Source organism: Cricetulus griseus, assembly GCF_003668045.3.
Source record: "Cricetulus griseus strain 17A/GY chromosome 1 unlocalized genomic scaffold, alternate assembly CriGri-PICRH-1.0 chr1_0, whole genome shotgun sequence".
In the NCBI taxonomy this organism is placed as follows: domain Eukaryota; kingdom Metazoa; phylum Chordata; class Mammalia; order Rodentia; family Cricetidae; genus Cricetulus; species Cricetulus griseus.
The window spans coordinates 25,367,216-25,373,347 of NW_023276806.1; the positions used below are offsets into that span (position 1 = coordinate 25,367,216).

At 38.5% G+C, this 6,132-nt stretch overlaps 1 non-coding gene across 1 annotated transcript; it reads right to left on the reverse strand.

Annotated features, from left to right (window-relative positions):
- Window positions 1-1,712: 1,712 nt before the first annotated feature.
- Window positions 1,713-1,815, reverse strand: LOC113831184. Its single transcript, XR_003481341.1, has one exon. It is a non-coding gene; the product is annotated as a U6 spliceosomal RNA (small nuclear RNA).
- Between the last annotated feature and the right edge of the window lie 4,317 nt (window positions 1,816-6,132).

Below are 6,132 nucleotides of genomic sequence, written 5' to 3' on the forward strand. Positions count from 1 at the left end.
TTAAGTTAGTGTTTTTCTCTTACAGCTTTTTGTATTGTTTATTTGGCTTATATTGTTGGCATCTTGACTATATCATGAGGGTAACTCTCAGTTGATGAGATTTGTTCCAGGCCACCACCTGAGAGCAGGGTTATCTTTCCCTATGTATACCCCAATATATAACCTTTCAGCCAATCAGGATCCAGACAGTCTTCCTCTCTGGCCTTTCCCTGACAGGCCAAATTGAGGCTTCCTGACCTATGGGTGATCCCTGATCTGATGTACCCCGGAGTAGTCAGTTTTTAGCAATAGACTCTCCCTCAATATGGCACCAGACCATTGCCCTCTGAATGGGATTTCTCTTCACTGCTGACTCACCTGCCAGAGGAATTACAGCTTCACCAACACCCAGGCTTGTCCTGGGGTTATGACTGCTTACCTTTGGTGGATAATTGTGTCCCCTTCTCTCATTGGGACATTGAACATCTGACTCCGTGTTTGGCTTGCTTCTCTGTCTGGTGGCATGACTTCACTATCTCTCTTCTGGTATCCTTTGACTTCCATCCCAACTTTCCTTTTGTTTCTCCTTGGGATGAAGTTTTTACACAGGCTCCCACAGAAGCATCCTCTAGCATCTGCCTTTTTTAAAAAAATTATTTTAATTAAATATTTATTTTTTACCTTATGTTCATTGCCTGCATGTATGTCTGTCTGAGGGTGTTAGATCTTGAAGTTACAGACAGTTGTGAGCTGCCATGTGGGTGCTGGGATTGAACCCAGGTCTTTTGGAAAAGCAGTCAGTGCTCTTAACTACTAAGCCATCTCTCCAGCCCCTCTAGCATCTATCGTATACAAAAGTCTCCAGTACATTTATGTAGGTTGTGAAAATCTCTTACAGATCCTTTTAAATTCACTTGACTGCAATCTCATGTCCAAAATGGTGAATAGAGTTGATAAGTACACCTTTAAAACTCTAGCAAAACTTCTGGTCAAGCTGCACCAATAACAGTTTCTAATTTAATTTCTAATTAAATTAGACTCCCAGGAACTAGAGTACCAGAATCACCTCTTTGATAGAGAGGTACAGATAAGTTACTTGGAATCTACAACTAAATGTGGGCTCCAATGAGTGCAGCTCTCCCATGGTGCATTCTGGATCACATTTCCAAGTCACAGGCTGCAAGCTCTTCACCAACTTGATCAACTTCAGCATCCTTGGATGTAAAATCTAACATGCTATCTTTACTATGGGGCTCTCAAAGGAGAGGGGTTATGTAGGGGAACCGGTAGCCATGCCTGCTTAGGGGCTGGCTACAGGTCTGCCTGACCAGGCCTGTGAGGGCATGGTCAGGGTGACGTAGAGTGAGAGGGTCAGGGCTTTGTTTTAGTTTTGTTTTCCCTTTTCGGCTTACAGACTGCTGCCACACCAGCTGGCTAGGTCGCTCTGTAAGTAAGGTTTTTCCCTATTAAATACCCTTATATTTCTAGTTGGCTCCATATTGGTAATTTCCCACTATAGGGTTATCATGCAGAGTTCACAGGAGTCTCTAACACACACTCATACAAGGGTACTTACAAGCAGCTAGAACAGAGGCAGTGGTAAAACTATTACTATGACAGTCATCCCATAGAGGCAGCACAGGCAAGCTCCCATAAATGGAATATTTTAACATCAGGACTTCTAAAAGCAAAAGAATTCATGGAAACATAGAAAATAAAAGCTGATAATCAACTAAGATTTCAAATCTATTACTGACTTTGCATGCCATCCTTGAACAAGGGCCATCTAATCTTCTCAGTGTTGCTTTAATTTTAGTACATGGACTGCTAAAGACCTGTTACTTTGAACAGAGAATTGTCTTTATCTTGTAGTAAAGAAAAAGGTTATTTAGTCTTTCAAAATAGATACAACCAAGTAAATACTAAGAACATGACTGATCTCCTCTTCTTCCCCGCCCTCCAGACTGCCAGACACCTTAGCAATGGCAGCAGCTGACAGCAGGGGAGTAGGGAATTAGATTCTGTTTGGATACGGCCAAGTAAAAGACTTGTTCATTTGAAAAAGGCAGGGACAGCTAATGCAGAGCACTGCCAGCCAAGGTTAAATAGATGACCTGAGCTTGGTGTCTCCTGATAAATTTACTCCCGATTAGAGGACTCTTCTTTCCTCTCCAATCTTTTTCCTCAATTTGGTATTTTATGTATTATAAACAGATAAACAGCTTTGTGGTGGAGGAGGACCACTAGTTTGAGGCAAGCCTGGGCTACATTGGGCTACATTTGAGAGACTGTATCACAAAACAAATGTTAATCAGTCAATTAATTAATTAGAAATGTATACTCCTTCATTGCATGATGGCAAGAAAGGAATATATCAGTCTTCATTTTTTAAAAATAATACAAAATTACCAACCCAGATAATTACTGAAAGAAAAATATATTGAGTGATATGATCAAGGTGCTATTTTCCTCAAATGAATTTGAGCATGCAGTTTCTAGGAAAAAGATCTCAAAGTTCAATTTCTTTCTTCCCAAAAGAAAAAAAAATAGATTACAAATGGAAACAGAATGCAAATAGTTGCAGAGAAAACAAGGCTGTTCCACCTGAAGAAGCCAGAACAGTTTGATTCTTGGGATAAAATATTACAACTGTTATTTGAAGGGTGGATGCCTGCAAAGCCACTCTAAAAGGTGTTCTTCATGTGGCCGCAGGGTATTTTTCTACAAGTCCAGAAGAAAACTCATTTTCCCTTTCTTCCATCTTCACACAGTTATCATCCCATCTCCTTCAACATAGCACATCAAACCTGCCAATGAGAAGATGTGACTCCTTGAGTGAGGTAACTCATACAGTTACATGAGGGGCTCTGGACTTTTCTTTAAAGTACATGTGCAGCTGAAAGACATGATTCACTCAGCAAGGATAACATGTGGAAAAAGGCGTACAGTCAGGTCCAAAGCAATGTCATACAACAGGTCATCTCCAACTCCAGTGCTTTCAAAGGCTAAACTAGACAGCTCGTTCTCCCCATCATGGAGGATTCACAGGCCCTAAAAGTCAGCACCTGGGTAGGTACCTACAACCACATGATGTCCTGGGGTCATCCAATTCTTTGATCTCAACCCCCCTTTGCGTCTACTCAGCCATATTGTAACCTAGTGGCATTCCCAAAAGAGAGGAGCAAATGGCATGAAGAACTGATAGAACAGTATTAATTATGAACAGCATTCATAAAATCAGGACTACTTTGTCTGTGGGAAGGTCTTTGGTTGTAATTAGTGTATTTAATGGAAATGGATTTACATTTAAGATATAAAACCATTTTAAAATATTCCAAATTCCATTTAAGGGATCTGAGCTTTCTCTAGCAGGTATGTTCTTTGATAAACCCACTCTGGCTTGCTCATGCATTCAGCAGATATCTTGGAGCAGGCATTCCTGTGCACATACCCATTCACTTCATCTAACAAAATACTAACTTTTATAACACACATCCCCTTCTAGAACAAGGTGACAGAGTGAAAATTCAGGTCCAAAAATGACTTTGTAGTTTTTCATAAACAAGTTCTAAGATTTTATTAGAGCGACTGGACTTTATTCCAAGTCTTACATTTTTCTGAAGCTCAACAGAAAACAGTCTCACACTATCCCATTATAATATGAACAAAGATAAAAGTATCCATAATTGTCCATTTATAATTTGCCCCCAGTAAATCAATGATAAAGCATTCATGCAGTCTAGTGCATTAAAGGCAATAAAGGAATACACAAATGGTGTCTTTTATTGGGGGCGTGATTTTTTTTGAAAACTATATTACCAGCTCTTAGAGAATATAACTTATACTTTTTTAAATATGCAACTACTATTACCATTCTGGGGATGTCTCAGGGATTAACAACCATGATGTCATACTGTGTACTACTATACAGGTATACTGCTCTGTGAGCTAAATACCTGTTGATTTCTGTTACTGGGGCTGGGTTTTTCTTAGGTAAAGCATTTTTATCAGGGAGAGTACAAAGAACATTGCAACTATGAGCAGGCTGGGCTTTCCCAGCAAGACGAAGGTACCAACAATGTTGTCAACTGAGCCACAGTGGAGAAAGAAAGAAAAGAAGGAAGGAAGGAAGAAAGAAAGAAAGAAAGAAAGAAAGAAAGAAAGAAAGAATGAAAGAATGAAAGAGGGAGGGAGGGAGGGAGGGAGGGAGGGAGGGGGGGGAGGGAGGGAGGGAGAAAGGAAGGAAGGAAGAAAAAGAGAAAGAAAGACCTTATTACCAGACTTTGATGTTTTTCTAAGAATCTACATATGCATTTGAATCACATTTTTGTATATTCATTTCCATATTTCTTTTGGTGTTTAAAGCTGGAACCAAAACATTGCACAAGACTGGCATTTATTAGGGTGTAAAAAAAGAAAAACAAGTCCACACAATTCTTTTTCTAAAGTATTTCTTCCAGATTAGTTGATTCAGATAGTCATGTAAGAGGCAGATGGAGAAAAAGATGCAAGAATGTTTAAGATTCTAGAAATCTCAACCACCTGAGTTTCCATTTTAATATTTCAACATCTTGCTAGTCATTGAGTTTCTGAGGGTAACTACATTAAAATGTGTACACACACACATCTCAAACTTGCTCTTATAGTACATGTTAAAATTATATAGTTTGTCATGACAATAGACAATAAATTTACTGAAATTAAATCAAATTAAACATATCAAATGTTGCATTACCAATAGTCTTTCTACAAGTTAGCTAAGTTTTGTATATCATCACTTCCCCTTGGTAAGTGAAACACTATTAGTATCCATAAGTGATTGATAAGCATTAAAATATAAACAAGAGTTCACATTAATTGGATTGTGAACTTACTGTTTCATCTTTGAAATGGGCAGTGCCTCCCCATTAAATGATTAACACACCTGACATTCTCATGGGCTGTGTTCCATGACTTTGTAGATGGACAACTGTAAAAAGCCCCCTTATATTTTATGACTACAGGACATGTTGAATACTGAGATTGGAGCCAAAGAAAAATAAAAAAAATAACACAACTAAACCATTAGTTTTTCTAATAGATTGTAAAATGGAAATGTGCAGCTGTTATTGACTTTAGTGACCTGAAAGGCTGGTGTCATTGGATATTTTCTAATTCTTCTTAACTTTACTGGTCTATCTTATTGGTACATGTCTGAGGACATCCTACTCTGAATTGTTCCAGAATTCAATGGTTTCTTCCATGAGTCAGTGGTGATGGTGATGAGAGGAGCGCAGGGATGTCTGCAATAATGATGAAGTCCTGTGGGTCTGTATGTAATTCATAAAAGAAGGTATGAATTGTGTTTTTAAAGCATTTTATGACATATGCAGAAAGACCCTGGTCTCTCTGGGGGAGTCATTTCAATGACAGACCATTTGACTAGTATGAATGAGGTCCTAGGTTCAAAGGAAAAACAGACAACACCCTTGTCTCAAAATATTCTAGCTAGCAAAACAAATAGATGGAAAATGAACATTTGGGTGAAATCATTTCTGATGGCTGGGTTACTCTTTGTAACGTAATGGTAAGACCCTCTTGCTGAAGATAACACATACTTTGATCATTGGACACGGAGAAATAAAGTTGGTACCAACCCAAAAGCTAGGAAAGCTGTCCAATAGGAATACAAACCCCACAAGCTACAATAATGATCAGTGAATCAAAATATGCCCACTAGTACATGGTGGCATGAATGTTATGAGAGTAACCAACCACATTTCAAATGGGATTTAAACCTAGATCGACAAGAACATGTGTCTAGCACCATTAACATGGCCCCAAACCCAAGGCTAGTATAGGATAACCTATTGCTAAACAGATATAGCATTGAACCAACTTATACCCATTGTTTAGTGCATCTCCCAACCCTCATATGAGAAGCTTCATTTTTCCATAAACACAAAGACCCACAACTGGTCATCATGAGAAGAATAAAAAAAAAAAAAAACTACAATTGAGTTTTTAGCTTTAATTGGGACAACTAAGTAGCAATAGCATGATTTTATGTTTTGTCTTAAAAACAACATTAGTGACTAGCTAAAAGCTATTATGGTTGCCTGGATAGGAAGGTACAGTGGAAAAGGAAATAAGGAGTAAATAAGAAGTACGTTG